The sequence below is a fragment of the Ips typographus genome, linkage group LG2, assembly GCF_016097725.1.
Source record: "Ips typographus isolate SLU linkage group LG2, UJ_Ityp_2.0, whole genome shotgun sequence".
In the NCBI taxonomy this organism is placed as follows: Eukaryota; Metazoa; Arthropoda; class Insecta; order Coleoptera; family Curculionidae; genus Ips; species Ips typographus.
Window position 1 is genome coordinate 16,430,987 of NC_138423.1, and position 17,036 is coordinate 16,448,022.

General features: G+C 33.9%; 1 protein-coding gene and 1 long non-coding RNA gene across 2 annotated transcripts in view; one reads left to right on the forward strand and one right to left on the reverse strand.

The window, feature by feature from the left end:
• Nucleotides 1-10,186, forward strand: part of LOC145725706 (uncharacterized) — an 81,677-nt gene extending 71,491 nt beyond the window's left edge. Inside the window, exon 2 of the long non-coding RNA XR_014177376.1 lies at nt 10,039-10,186. This is a non-coding gene — a long non-coding RNA (uncharacterized LOC145725706). The remainder of the gene's footprint in view (nt 1-10,038) is intronic.
• VAChT (Vesicular acetylcholine transporter) overlaps nt 1-17,036 on the reverse strand; it is a 57,792-nt gene that overhangs the window by 21,036 nt on the left and 19,720 nt on the right. The window lies entirely within an intron of this gene.

Here is a 17,036-nt window from a genome sequence, read left to right on the forward strand (position 1 = left end):
TTTCTTTGTGATAGGCGTTGTGCCAAATCAGCGGATCATGTAGCTTTAAAAGCGGACAAAAAGCTCCGAAAGAGGACAATAGCCAGGATAAGGATGAATTGACCAAGAAATTGGGAGATTTGCTGGAAAATGAGACGGTTTGTTGAATGTATTAAGGACATTTATTATCCTTTTTTATGGATTTATCTTCACAAAATATCTACACAAATCCTCAAATAAATAGAGTGTAAGACACGTTCTAGAATCTGAATTATTTTGTACGTTATCAGTAATAATTGCTAAGACAGGGGTACGGGCCCAATCTACCCCATCTAAAAGAGGCTCGGTCAATTTGGCACCGGTTTTCGTGTTTCCGTGATGTATCGCGCTAATCTCACCCCTGCAACCCCTGCAAGAAAGACTTGCATGATTGCTTCGTCGGGTTGTTTTATTGTCAAACGTTCATCTCATAGATTTACGCCTTTTATTTTAGCTGGGGAGCGATTCTCTTTGTTCTTTTCTATCGTTTGTTCATTCGCAATTGTTCAACTCATTGTCTATTAATTTGAACATATTTGTCCAAAAGTTTTAAGTTAGCATATCAACATAGCTCGTCGTGGTTTGGAACATTCTAACTAACCATTTAATAATGTTCTAGATGTGGAAAGGCAGATATGTTGAAATCCTCTTGAAAAGACGTCAAGAACCCTTTTAAAAGAACCGCTATACAGGAAACCTAATATATTGCTCTAAAATTCCCAGCATGAAATCCTTGATTAAATATATGCAAACCAGGAATAAAACTCGCAGTGTTTTACCTTTAGATATATGATTTAATTAAATAGTATAGTAACCATTATTTTCGTAATTATTTTATACGGTGCGCCGCTGCCCAACTTTCCCCGTGGAATACGCAGCCCCTTTTTGTTTCTTTTGTGCTTCCATACAAAGTTGCCGTGCCTAGGCGGAACTTTTTATTCCCGAAATTCCCCAAGGATTACGTCGACTGTTACGTGAGTCGACTTCAAATGCGAAGAAAGTTTTTATTTCATTTCGGTTTGCAAACTGCATAAACGGCTTCCATTTTTTTGCTCGATTTCCACGGATTTGCGGGAATGGCGTGGGGGCAGCAAAAGAACCTTTCGGTCACACTACAATCTTCTACGGTTCTTTTATTATCTTTCAGCATGCAACACGATTTAATGTTTTTTCTCTCCGAATTGCTGTTATTCTTCTTAGTTAGAACTGTATATTTTTATATCGTTTTAAACGTTGTGATTGATGTGGAGACTACTTCCATAGACGGCTAAAGGTAGTTTTATTCTGAATTTTTGCATATGACATAACAAGTGAAATAAGCAGAAAAAAGGTGCTTATTTGATGTTATGTTTGAAACCTTTCAAAAATTGAAAAAAATGCTATTTTTGAGGAAAACTGCAATATTTTATTTTGCTGCAAAAGGGTTCCAACTGCAAGAATGTTTTTCATTTTTCAAAAAAAATTATAAAGAATATATTTGACGCGTTTTTTAACTTCTTTTTGAAATTTAATACACATCTCAAAAACTTGAAGAGCTAGAGATATCAGTTTTGGTTAATTTTGTAATATTTTTCAAGATCTTTTGGAACCGGGTTAGTAAAATTTATAGGAGTTCAAATAAAGTAGGTACCTACGCTACCCTTCAAAAACTGAAAAAATTCAGTTTTTGTCAAAACATCAGTTTTCATTCATCATTTCATTTTATTTATTTATTTTAAGGGACTTTAAATAAATAAATATTTCATTTTGCTACAGAAGGATTCCAATGCACAGAATAGGGCATAGATTGGACCTCATTAAAGGTGAATGTCCTGAAGTGACAGGTTTCGGCCTGGAGCCTAATTCTTGAAAGTAGGCAACGGAATTCTCAAGAGAATTGTCGATATAATGTGACAGAAGAAGCTGACAACGGCGGGTTGCTGTCACATTCTACAGGTCTTTCTCTTGATTATTCCCTTCCCTTGTTTCAAGAATACGCACCCTGATGGACATTATACTCTTCCTAACGCCTGTGGTTCATACAATGTTTTATGTTTCACCTAATTCAGCTATTTTTACTGTTTCTGGCATTGAAAAGTAAGGTATACTTTCACCGGTATGTTGTTTACTGTGTATTTTACCTGAATGTTCTGACTTTGATAGTTTGATAGAGAATGTAGTTGTCCTTGATGTGGCAACGGGGAGCCATTTAGTAAGAGTTGGGTGCCTTGTGAGGACCAGTTACTCAGAACCATCTTATGTCTATGACACTCGCTGTGGCCGTTCTTTGTAAAAGGTGCTACCTCTCCAACGCCAACCCCTGCACCCAGGTGAAACATAAAAGCATTTTAAACCTTTCAAAAATTGGATAAATGCAATTTTTCATTTTGCTCCAGAAGAGTTCCAATGTGAATGAAAAGTGCAATTAAGTCTTTAAGTTTTTTCCACAACCAAGTTAACAGGAAACCATTGCAAATCAGTGTTCTCTACTAATATGACACAAACTACACTTTTACTTTATAAAATGATTCCGAATCTTCTTAACAGTTGACGAACAATACGTTTATGGTATGTATGGATAATGTAAGTTTTTGGCATTTTATGTTACCAATAACGTCACCTTTCCTTTAGGCAAACTCAATAGTATTAGACGATAATATTGGATGATGATTTTGTATGGATAGTTCTTATTTTATTGTACTAATATTATCTTTGAAGAAAGTAGCATAAATCAAATTGGTTTTGGTTGAGCTTCAAGTAATTCTAGGTTTCAAGCAAGTTGTCAATAGTCGTGTGACCATTTTTGAAAAAATAATAAAACGCACAAGAAGAGTTTGAAACCCTTTTCCATTGGAAAAAAATCGTTCTTAGATTTGTTGATAGAAATAATCCCTATCTAGTAATTTAGTCCCATATTGAGCCAACGTAAAGACAAAACCAGCTTACTGTTCTATTTTGAAAATACTTTTTTCTCCTAAAACACCTTTTGTACACAAAATATTGCCTTTTTATCGTAATACAACCTTTCACTTTTTCCTTCCTCTTGCACTTTCTCTTAACATTCAAGATAAACTTTAAGCTTCAAGGAAAACTACCTTAACTGAGACAAATATGACAATGCCGGTGCAATAAATTCCACTTACGTCCTTATTAAACTTAGACCTTTACCGCACATTAATTTGAGACGCAATCTCGTGTCTTCTAGTTTCACAGCGAGACGGTAACTATCTCACAAAGTTGGATATAGGAGAAGATATTATTGTTTCCGAGATTGGAGCAAGTTTATGTTGCTTACACAACCAGGATGAATCGATATCGTCGAATTAGCGTGAAATATTGTTTATTTCCAACCAGGTATGTAATAACGTTATTTCTTAAGTGTAAACCAGGTGGAAAGATGGAAATTACCTGCTTTTACTTTCCACCCGGGTGGAAAGTACTCACTTTCCAAGTACTCACTTTCCACCCGGGTGAATGTCAATATGCGTTTTGTCATATCTGGGCTTACTTTTTATAGTTAAGAGACTGTGCCGCCACTTCTGCAACAGCTCGCAGCTCAGGTGATGATGAGTAACATCTGCGTCTTCAGAAATCTCCATGTTAAAAGTACTTTAAGAAACGTTTCAGCTTAAAATATTAAAGACAGATTAGCACAATAATGACGTTGTCAAGATTGTAAATAAATCACCAGTCGTTTATTATGGTTGAAGTCATAACTACTCGTACCTATACTACCTTATTGTTAGAGACTATTAGCAATCAATATTTCAACTGAATAATTTATTAAAGCGAAAAGTAGTAGTCCATATGCACACAGTGGAGTAGTGAGTGTAAGTGAAATCAAAACTCAGAGTCGATCTCCACAAATATATATTTGTGGAGATCGACTCTGAGTTTTGATTTCACTTACAATTTATTAAAGGTTTGATGAGATTTTGATAAATGGTTGAAAATAAAATAGTATACAAACCACGGTGAAAAGTTTAATTTCTGTCTCGAGATAAAGATACTATATATATAATAACTACCTAATTTCTCGACAGAAATCAAACACTTTCCACCTGAGTATGTAATATACTATTGTTGAATCAATGGTTTGTTCATCAATTTCAGTATGCTTAAAAAGTATGTCAATATTTTAGTAAATATAGAAGATTAAGTTTCATATTATAAAAACACTGGAACAAATATGTCAACATTTGTAATTATCTTCTGGTGACTTGCTTTTAATTAAGGTTTTTTTTTATTCCTAGCTGTACTGTTCTAGAGATATCAAGTATAAAAGTTGATATTAAATTATAAATGTCTAGGTATGTGTACACAAGGATTTGCTAAAACTGTATGTTTATTTAATAAAAAAAACAATTTCATGTTATGTAAACGATTTACATTTTCATTTTACCAACAGCGAGATGTAAATTGATTTTTAGTTTGAATAGAGTCGAGAAAACCTGGAAAAGACTCGCGTATGAATCTGACACATTATTATTGCATATACCTAGAAGTATGGAGCAATTTTTAAGAATATAACATTTTTGTGTTTTGTCGTAATCCTGTTTTCCTTATGTATGGAAAAATCATAAAATGTTGCAATTACGAAAGGTTTTCAGAGGGTAAATCTACTTCTTTCTAGAGTGGTGCATCTATGAAGATTACCAAGCAACTTTCAGATCGGTAATATTGAATAAATCTTACTATAACTTTGAGTCGTAGTTCATTTGTTTGATTGTTATGATTATTTTCTATTTTCTTCTTGAAGTTTTCAATAAATTATGGTAAATCCATAGCCTAAATGACCACTCTTTTCAAGATAGGTCTCATCATTTGGGTAATGTACTTTTGGCTTTGATTACCATTAGTTTAGAACTACTAGAAATGTCGCAGAAGCAGGGTAATGTAACAACATTATAAAAACAAAACAAACAAAGAGCAGAAAGCTGTCTTAAATAGTTATTTATGCAACAAGTCCAAAAAGTACATCTTTTGTGCAGGCAAAGTAAAATTCTCTATCTGCTTTTGGCAACTGGTCAGATCATCAGTGTCTTGGTTCTAAAACTGCTAGAATTTGTATTTTGTTTTTTTTAAGAACTTTGTTTATCAATAGCAGTGGAACCCAAAACTTTTTCCTAATGACAATTATGTCAAATCGTCATCTTTCGATCAAAATAATGTCACAGTACCCTTTTGATCATATGCTTACTGGACACCCTGTATTATGTTGGGGATTGTAATGTTTTACTTTTATATAACAAGTAAAAGGCCTTTTATAGTTTTTAGAACTTTATTAGATTTTGTTTCATTTACAAACCAAACAATTTCTGTCATGAACTGTTCGTTGTTTATTTGCTTAACTAATTTTGTTTTATAAAATGAAAAGAAATTTTGGTGGAAAACTTTTAAATTGACAACAATGTTTCTTGTTGGTAATTACATATTCAAAATATATTAACCGTACCTTCTATTGTCTATCATTTCAGAAGAAATATTATTGTGGAGTTTTAATCAGTCAATGAAGACTGTTTGCTTCTTGCTCCACATCATTAATCATTTGAACGTGAATTTGTGGATCTTAGTACCACAAGTGTGCAAAAACCATTTTCCATCAAAAATTTAGAGCTGAGGTTATGGCTGATTAATAATGAACCAACACGAAAAACTACAAAAATCATTAAAAATTTAAAAATCAGGGAGATCATCAATGGAGGCTTGAAGCAACAAAACTCTCTACTACAACTCTTCACCAAAAATAGGAATGCCTTAAGTTTAAGTAGCAAGGAGAAATATCCGACTTTTTAAGAAGCTAGGAGAGAGCAGGTCAAAGTATCGAAGATTTTAGGTTGGATTTTTTTAGAGGTGTTAGGATTCTGCAGTTCTGTCTAAAAAATTGGTTAAATACTTCAAAATTGGAATTCAGTGAAAATTCAAAAAGAAAAACAGCAGCAGCACAGAGTATCTGAAAATTCCTGATTTCATAGCTGATGTGGAGAAGACCTGTTAAGTTGTAGAAAACATAAATGATACTAAAATGAGGACAAGAAATATTTTAAGTATAGAATAGAATAGATAGTTTCATTCCATAATCTTCCTCAACACTTTTTTAATTATTGACAAGACTGGCTTATAATTAAATTTAAGTTATTATAAAATAGCTATTTATGTAACCAGTTACGAAAAGATCGATTTTGTGTAACGAATGAATGTTTGTAGGGCGAGCGCAGCGAGGTCCTACAATTTGAATGAGTTACACAATAAGACATTTTCGAAACGTGTTGCATACATAATTTTTTCTAATTTTGACCAAAAAGCGGTAAAAACCATCTTTTAAAGTGATTTAACACAAATATTCACTTTCATAGCACCTTGTATAAACTGTGACAACGACATGTTATGATGGATGTCGCCCATATGTTTCTACGGAAATGCATAAAAACAGGGAGTGATGAAATGAACTTTTCATAACTAGTTACATAAAGTGATACTTTATGTAACTAGTTACATAAAGTAAAACGTTTTGCCACTCTAATCAGTTTTGAAAAGTGTCACTTTATATGCCAAAATTAGAAAAAAACATTTTTCTTTGTATTTGTACAGAGCAGTAACTTTTTTCGCTCTTTAAATGAACGCAATGGACAATTTTGAAATTTCCGACGAGTACTAACAAATACTTTCTTTTCTCCTTGACAACTATTGTTTATCAAAGCACATCAATGCTTTTTTGTCTACTTATTCCAACGTAGATTGGTGTTTTGTTTTGCAAATTTCTACGAAAAATAATGGACCTTCCCTCTGAAAGATTTAGTCATCGCCAAGTTGCCACCCTTCATATTAATAACGATAAATGGACTGTTGGGCGGTTCATAAAACACGTCATAACTTCTGCAGATACTGTTTTGACAGTTACAGCATGCTAAGCCCGCTTTATTAAGATTCCGACAAGCGGGGCCATAATAAAGGCCGCCCCGTTCTGTCTCACCCCCCAATTTAATTGACGTTAACAGGGAACCCCATTTCTAATGTTATTACACGGTATTAGCAGATTAAGTCGGCTTATTTAGTGTCGCAAAGTAATCTTATTGCCAATTTGGTTTGTTTGGTCTCTTTTGTGGTTTTGGCAGGTTTTATCAGGTTTACAGGCTTTTGTTCTTCTTTTATTAAAAATCCATGGTAGTCGAGTCTAATAACTTGTGTTAATGAGAGGGAATTTAGTGTTCCTGCACAGAAAAATATAGAAACTTGCAAAATTAATTTATTTTTTTGAATAAAATGCTTAATTAAAAATTTTTCAGACTCTCTAGGTGAAGAAATTTGTAAATTATATTCAAATCAACGTTGCCAAAGTCAAATTTTTTGTATAATTCGTGTGGTTGAAAAAACATGAGACTTTTTGACAAACTGAATTGGCTATGACGTTTGATCACCGACTTAGTCACCTGACAGCTGACTATTAAATTCAAAACAGTTGTTCCTTGTAATTTACACCTGAATAAAGCCCCAAACTTGACATTTATGAAGGTTAGTGACACACAGAATATTTTTCTTACGTCAGATTAACACAGCTACTTATTATTTTATAATTTGTCAAAAAATGTCTTAAATTCTCTTGGCATTTTCTCCAAAAACTTATTACTAAGAATTTTCCATCTTTATTATGGATATGTGGATATGTGTGCCGTCTCCTCTTACACCATGTGATGTAAGGGGAGACGGCACACATGTAAGCTGGCCCAAATGACAACCTCACCTACACGTGCACCAGTGAACACTAATATCATTCAAGTCTATGCACCTACAACCGATCATAGTGATGAGGAAATAGAAGAATTCTAAGACCAGATTCACAGTACCAGAAATAACCTACCGAAACATGAACCTCTTATATTGATGGGAGATTTTAAAGCAAAAATAGGTAAAGTAAGGGAAGAACATCATGTTGGACCACATGGGCTCGGAAAGAGAAACGACAGAGGAGAAACTCTGAGTATGTTTGCGGCGGAACACAACTTAATTGTTCTGAAACCTTTTTCAAACTCCCACCTAGACGCCTGCATACGTGGAAGTCGCCTAGAAATAATGGTGAAGATGATATCATAAGGAATCAAATAGATTATATCCTGGTAAACGCCAGGTATAGAAACAGCTTCACAAGTGTAAAAACCTACCCAGGCGCCGACATCCAGTCCAATCATAACCCTCTAGTGGGAGAATACAAAACCAGGTATAAGAAAATACAACGAAAAATTCCTAAGAAACAGGACAAAAATAAGTAAAGCCGTGAATGAAAACTGTAGGGAGATCGAAGAAAAAGCCGGAAACACGGAAGGGTTCACTTAACAGAGTGGTAGAGGTCATCAAGGACAGATTTCTGAAGAATGAAGGAAGACAAAACAAGACGTGGATGACAGAGGAAATATTACATATGATGGAAGACAGGAGAAAACACAAGAATGACATAACCACATACAGGGAGATACACCGTGAAATACAAAGAAAAAAGAAAAATGCCATGAAATAGAAGCACTGCAACGGAGGTTTGATGATTTCAATGTACATAAAAAAGTGAGAGAAATAACTGGCAAGTACCAAAAGAGAACAGTAGGAAAACTCGTTAATGACAACGGAGAACTTATTGTGGAAGTAAGCATTAAAGACACTTGGAAAGAATACATAGAAAACTTGTTCTTCGATGAGAGAAGCACCTTATCAACAGAAACTGGACCACCAATACTAACAAGCGAGATAGAAGCCATAAGATCGCTGAGAGAAGGCAAAGCTCCAGGATTGGACGGAATACAGACAGAGTTCCTTAGGCTTTTGGATAAAGAATCAATAAAAATGATCTGCAAAATATTTAACAATATCTCAACATCCCGAAAGAATGGCTCATCTCTGAATTTATATTGCTCCCCAAGAAACAAGGGGCAAAGAAATGCAGATAATACAGAACCATAAGTTTAATGAGCCATTTACTAAAGCTTTTCCTTAAGGTTATCCATCGCAGAATATACAAGATATGCGAAGAGAGAGTAGCAGACACACAATTTGGCTTCAGGAAAGGAGTTGGAACAAGAGAAGCACTGTTCAGTATACAAGTATTATTCCAACGGTGTAGGGACATGATTTCCGACATTTATACCTGCTTTGTGGACTACCAAAAGGCGTTTGACAATGTCCAACACCAGAAGATGATACAAGTGCTGAAAGGCATCAGAATGGATGGTAAAGACCTCAGAATTATACAAAACCTGTACTGGAACCAGACAGCCACCATAAAAATCAACGCTGGAGATGAAACAACATAGGCAGTTAACATTCTGCGGGGTTATCTCCCCTCAGATATTCAATCTGTATTCAGAAGAGATATTTAGAGAGGCTCTGGAAAACGATGATAATGAAATTCCTGTAAAAGGTGAACTGCTGAATAATATCAGATATGCAGATGATACCGTCATATTTGCAGATAGTATAGAAGGTCTACAACAGCTAATGAACAAAGTAAAGGAAGTAAGTGAAAGATATGGGCTAAAAATGAACATCAACAAAACGAAATTCATGGTCATAAGTAAAGAAAAGAAAGAAAATTGCCAACTATTTATTAAAAATATACCAATAGAACGGGTATCCAAACTTGTCTACCTGGGAACCTTAATAAACGAACAGTGGGACCACTCACAAGAGATCAGATGTAGAATAGAAACATCAAGAGATGTCTTCATCAAAATGTCTAAGCTCTTCAAAAGCCATAACCTCAAATTAGATATCAAAGTAAAACTCCTGCGCTGCTAGGTGTTCTCCATATTGTACCATGGCGTGGAATCCTGGACATTGACCGAAGCTACACAAAAGAAGCTCGAAGCCTTCGAGATGTGGCTATACAGAAAGATCCTTAGAATATCATGGGTAGATAGAGTGACCAACGAAACAATACAAGGAAGGAAAAAGAGGTGATGAAAACGATTAAGAGCAGGAAACTGGAATATGTCGGACATATAGTGAGAAATGACAACAAATACAAACTCTTAAAATCCATCCTCCAAGGAAAAGTGTTTGGAAAGAAAGGGCCCGGAAGAAGAAGGATATCATGGCTCAAGAACCTAAGGACATGGTATTCAAAAACAACCACAGAACTGTTTAAAGCAGCAGTCAACAAGGTCATCATAGCCAGGATGGTCGCCAATATTCGAAACGAATAGGTACTAGAAGAAGAATTCCCACGTGATTCTGCAAGATGCATTGCTGCAGCATGTAACTAAAACTTATTTAACTTTTATGATATCACCTAAAATATGTTTCCTAACGCTGTTCTGCTAAAACTACATTTTCCAAAAATTGACACGATGGGATAAGAATACTTTTGGATTTTACATCAGCCTTATTTTTCAAAATGATTTTTCTTATTCCCCTTGGTCCAAAATTGTAATATCCCAAAAAGTTGGTGCAATACAAACGACAACTTAAATAAATGTATGAATTTGAAACAGCGCTACTTATCCATCAGAGAGGAACAGCAGAAGAAAACTCCGAGGAAAGTTTTGAAGCGAAACAGGGGGAAATAAATTAGATTTTTCTCGCCAGGACCGCTTTCTATTAATGTTAAAGATTACCTCGGAGCCAGATAATGCGTATTTCTGTTTTTATGACGGAGCGAACGAAACGAAATTACTCAAAGTGAAATGGCTTTTTATAGGAAGAAAACAAGTAATTTCTTTCGTTTCTTTTTTAAACTAATGACGCTCTGATTGCTTTTGGATTAGTACATTGCGTTGAGTTTACGCTCAAGTTTTCCTTGTCTTCTAATGGTTTTCCCGTGAAACCGATTTAAGGAGACTGAACTGAATGAAAAATCTACTGGCTAACCATTGCTATTGTTAGGCAACAAACAGGTTTATCTGCCGAAGCGAATCTGGTTCTACACTTGTACATTCATACAGTTAAAAGCAATTTCTGGAAAGTTGCCCTTAATAGCCTAGACACATTACTTTTTACGGACTGCCCCTTCAGGGCCACTTTGTAGGGAGTGGAGAATAGTTACGATCATTTGGGGAAACATCAATTTCGCCCAGTCAGAATATGGGGATGGATATTGCCAGAACGGTATATCTTAAAAGTACTAAAATGTGGAAATGTTAAGACAGGAAAAGGCTAAAGTTCAGTCATATATTTGGTAGGTTTAGCAGTGAAATATGGAAAACCTTGGAAATCTAGTCAGACAGTGCCGGATTTAGGAGGATGTTAGTAGTACTAAAAGTACCCGGCAGCAAATTTTTGAGAGCGGTGTAAAGTGGAAAAACAAAAATTTACGAAAATACAACAAGCCATATAAATAATATTTCTCATTAGGACTTTTAAGGATATTGAAATAATAGAAAAAGACAAACAAGAAACTATATTACATTGAAAGTTGAAATGGAGTTAGTTTCAAAAAGCTGTTTGGAGCATCTGCTACTTTTTGCTTTGTAACTCCTTAAGGAGGCCCTTAAATGCAAAAATACCTTATAGTATCTTATAGAAGATGAAATTTTCTGAAACTTTTCTTATTTACATCTTTTGCAACTCAAATAACGGAGCTACAGTCAAAATAAAATTAAAAGTTTAAGTCAAAGCTAAAAGTAAAAAAAAAGCATTCTGTCACCTTTTGCCTTCCAACTCCTTAGGAAGGATCCTAATTTAATTTTTAAGGTCACGTGACTTTTTTTCACGTTAAAACAGAAATTGAAGGTTACGTGCTATTATTTGACGGTTGACCGTTTTTTTACAGTGAAACTGATCACGTGACTATTTTCAATCATCACATTTTTTTTAAAGGTAACGCGATTCTTTTTTCATCAAAACGGAATCCTGAAGGTGTGTGACTGTTTTAAATGTCAAAATATTATTTGAATTGTCACGTGACCGCTTTTCATCATTTTAAACTGATATTTTCAAAGTTTCATTACTCTTTTTAAAGTGCCAATGCTCATATGACAATTTCCAATCATCAAATTTAATTTAAAAGGTTACTGGACTATTTTTTTAACATCAAAACGGATCGTAAAGATTACATGACCCTTTTAAACGTCAAGTTACGTGACTTTTTTAAGGTAAAAATTCTCACGTGACTTTTAATATTAAAAATGGAATTCTTAATGTCACGTGACAGTTTTAATTGTCAAAATGTTATTTGAGGAGTCACGTAACCGTTTTTCACTTTATATTAATATTTTCAAAATGAAGTGACTCTTTTTAAGGTAAACATTTGTTAGGTGACTATTTTCAATCATAAAATTTAATTTTAAAGGTTACTTGACTATTTTTTTAACGTCAAAACGGGTCCTTAAGGTTACATGACCCTTTTAAACGTCAAAATATTATTTGAATGATCAAGTGCGCGTTTCTTAGTTTACACTAAAGTCACGTGACTGCTTCTAAAATGAAAACGGTCACGTGACGATGATTGATAAATCATCAAACTTATTTTTAACGATCTAGTGTCCTTTTTTAACGTGAAAATGGAATACTAAAGGTTACGTGTTTTAAATGGTGAAATCGTATGTGAAACGAAATCTGATGAAAAGTTTAATCTGATAATTTTTTTAAAAGTGACTCTTTTAAATCAAAAATGGAATTCTTAATGTCACGTGATAGTTTTAATTGTCAAAATGTTATTCGAGGAGTCGCGTAACCGTTTTTCACTTGTTAGGTGACTATTTTCAATCATTAAATTAAATTTTAATATTCATGTAGAACTTTTTTAAGATTAAAAAATGGAATTCATAATGTCACGTAACAGTTTTAAATGTCAAAATGTTATTTGAAGGGTCACGTGACCGTTTTTTAGTTTTAAAGTAATTCACGTAACTATAACGTAGGTTAAAATAGACAGTTTTTACGTTTAGACTGATATTTTTAAAGTCGCAGGGCTCTTTTTTAGATGCAAATGTTAGCGTGACTATTTTCAATCATTAAATTTAATTTTAAAGGTCACGTGACTTTTTTAAATTTTTTAAACATACGCAAATTGAAATCAACTTTGATATCAATTCGGTCCAAAATAATAATACTTCAAGTGGCAACATCCTTAAGATGTTTGTAACATCAGTTTTCATAATTTACAAATGTCGATATTCTTATTTTTGCGACAAAACCGGATTTGTATCCAATAATCTCCCGCATTAACGGTAATCGAAAACGCGGTTCAATCAACTTGACGCAGTCACTTCAGCAAGAAAGGGAAAGGAAAACTTTTCGTCAGGCCCTCTTATGCCCTTGGGAACTCTCGATCTCCTCAAATAACAACACTCCTGACATAGCCTGGAATGAAACGGTATATTGTTGTGTACAGAGGGGCTTTTGAATTTGAAACTTTTAAATCACTGGCGTCCGTAATACCACCCATTTTTATTTCTTGTTTCCATTTTGAAATCTTAACTTTTCAATTCAGATCAGTTGATTTGTTAACAAACTTAATTTATTAGTGCTGTTTGCATTGGAATCTACTTCACTGCCTTCACTGTTATCAGCTGAATACTCAACATAGCGTTCCAGTTCGGCATAAAAGTGGGGAAGTCGAAAAGGTTGCTCTAATTGCTCTTCAGAATAAGTAATTGGAGAACCGTTGAAGGGTCAAATCCTCTTCTTACGATCCGAAGTGAGGTGTTCAAAGAAAATACTCGAATGGTAATTGATATAAGAACAGCTCCATTTTATCCTAGAGTATTCGTTGGAACGTTTTTAAGAATTTCCGGCAAAATCAATATAGAAGGAAATTAATTTTAGAACACAACCCCGGTTTCCTTTTCATCATTAAATTACAAACGCTCGGCTGACCGCGATCTGTATAACAAAAACTCCCGTTACATGGAAAGGGCAGAAAGGCTAACGAAGCCAATATTCCTTTAGTCTGCCCTCCATCACGCCCAATTGACTTTACAGGGGATAAAGTAACTTCAACACGGCGGAAGTTTTATAGAGCTCATTGTTATGACTATGAAAGACTGAAATAATACTTGTGCGTGTATTTTTGTTTTTATTAGGTTTACATTAGTTTAACTTTTACGTATGACTGTCAATGTAAATAGCCAATTACGTATCATCGTTTTCAGACTCTTTTTACGCACAGTGTTCTGTCGATCATAAACCAACTGACCAAATCCTGGAAAAAATTGTTTTCGTTTTCTTGCTTTATCAAAAATATATTAGATGGAGATCAATGCATGTGTACTGCATTATTCATACGTTTTTAAGTAATCAGAATATTATCTGCAATAGCAAACACATCAAGTAATCGAAAAGTAGTAGTCCATATTCACACAGTGGAGTAGTGAGTATAAGTGAAATCAAAACTCAGAGTCGATCTCCACAAATATTTATTAAAAAGGTTGTTAATTGCCTAACATGTTTCGGGCGTATTCAGACACCCATCTTCAGAGGCTTAACTAGATCACTAGTCTGCTGACTGTCATTCTAAAAGGGGGGACAGCTGAACCCAAATGTACCAAGGTGGTTTTTTATTCTGCACGGGGGAAAAAACCTTGATCAAAAACCCAGTTCTGGTACAGAGGTGACAGGTTGCTCCGTTTTTTATTCTCAAAGGGGAAAAAAACTTAATCAAAACCCAGTGTTGATGTCAAAAAGTGAAGTTACTAGCTCAGTTTTTATTCTTTAAGGGGGAAAAAACTTAATCAAAACCCGAAGAAGTTGAATGATGTAAAAACTGCATGTCTATCTGAGGAGACCAAATGGACACGAAAGGGACCCACCACGAAAGGGGGTCCTTCACTTTTACCAGGTAACTTCACTTTTTGACATCAACACTGGGTTTTGATTAAGTTTTTTTCCCCTTTGAGAATAAAAAACGGAGCAACCTGTCACCTCTGTACCAGAACTGGGTTTTTGATCAAGGTTTTTTCCCCCGTGCAGAATAAAAAACCACCTTGGTACATTTGGGTTCAGCTGTCCCCCCTTTTAGAATGACAGTCAGCAGACTAGTGATCTAGTTAAGCCTCTGAAGATGGGTGTCTGAATACGCCCGAAACATGTTAGGCAATTAACAACCTTTTTAATAAATATTTGTGGAGATCGACTCTGAGTTTTGATTTCACTTATAACATCAAGTAATGTTACTGAAAGGACTATTTCTAATACTAGTAATAATTCAACAGAGATATTATACAGTTTAATGTTAATTTTAGCATGTTGTTAAAATGCTTGTAAAATTTTTAATTTACATTCTAATAAAATGATATTGACTTTCTCAAATTCTAGCAAGTGTTTTCTTTCACATGTTGTTTGAAAAACGGCAACATCTAGCCTATTTTTTTTTTAATTTGGGTTAAAAGATTGTTATAAAATGCATTGAATCTCTCATAAGACGTTTTGCTTTACCGATTCCTTTAATAAGCTTAATAAATATCCTTGTAGCCAGTTTTTATAGTTTCCAGACAGGACAAATTGAAAGTTTAGTTTTGAAAATTGACTTAGAAACAAAGAAAATAGACTTAACCAGTTTTCATAGTTTTCAGACAAATCGAAAGACTTTAGTCTTGAAAATTGACTTGAGAGGCTTAAAAACTATTGTAGTCAGTCGTCATGGTTTTCAGACAAATTGCTAGACTTTAGTATTGAAAATTGACTTGTACACATGAAAAATTAATTTGTCTAGAATTGTTTACTACAAATTCACACATTTAAACTTTTAAAATTGACTCAGACACTAAAAAGAAAAAGTGACATCAGAAGCTTGAAATTTACATTTAAAGTAAGTTGTCATAATTTGAAACATCTGTGTAGGTGTAAACCTAATCCACTGAGTACAGGAAAATTTTCTGAATATTTTTGGCTTTTCCAAAATTTCCGTAACTTTAATGGTTTTCAAGATATTCGACTTTTTTAGGAAATTGTATCCAAATTTTGAAAATTCCGTATCTCGGCTATTTTTCAGATTTCAGCGACTGTAAAAAAATCAAAATATTAGTCTTGAACTGCTGTTTCACCTCGTGCTAATAGCAATACAATTAGACATCTATACGGTGTTCAAAAAACAAAAAGAAAATCAGTTAAATTTGATACTAATGCTCTGCCAGTTGTGACCACGTTTATGCGATTCTAAGTGAGTGTAAACCTAGTCCACTGTGTGAAGAAAGTCATTCTGAACATTTTGGGTCTCATGCAAAATTTCCGTTACTCTAACAGTTTTTTGAGATATTCGACTTTAGTTACTATTTTTGTATCTCCGCTATTTTTGGGGTTTCAGTGACTGTATAAAGCTCGAAATGTTCTCTTTGAACTGCTTTTTTACCTCGTGCTAACAGCAACATGTTTGAACATATACAGGGTATTCAAAAAACAAAATTAAAACACTCAAATTTGAAACTAATGCTCTGCTAGTTATGACCTAGTTTATTTGGTTCTAGGTCGGTGTAAACGTAATCTACTTGTTGCAAAGTCGAGATATTCGACGAAATTTCAATATTGTAGTCTTGAAAATTGTCTAAAATACAGGATATTGACATTAGGTTCATGAAAATTGATTTGAAGACTATCTTTTCAAGTTTTTTAACTTTGTTTCTCATTCTCTTCCGGACTATTTTTAGTGCTTGAATACTGCTTTCAGCTAGGAAAAGTGAGTTCAAAACTATCTTCACCAAGTTTTTGATATAGCAGACTTAAAAAACAATTTTTGCATTATCCATAAGCTCAAAAATGTTGAACACAGAGATTGTAAAATTTCTGTAAAATAACATTTTTTATTCATTCGGGTTAGAAGCTAGGAGATTCTAATATTTGAATGTCTTTTTCCAAATATTTCAAAAACCGTTACAAATGAGGTTTAAGTTAGGTAAAACATAAAAAATATTTTAAATCGATAAGAGTATTCAAAAATGCATCAATATCAGTAACTTTTTTGTTCTAGGACCCCCTGTATTTCAAACAAAAATCCAAATTTCAGTTTTTTTTTAAATGTGTTGGTTTTTATGGAAATTTGTATTTCTGTAATTTCAAAAGTCACTTAAATTCGATTCGTAATTTTCAATTTGCCTTTTGCACTCTGTTCAAATTTTCTC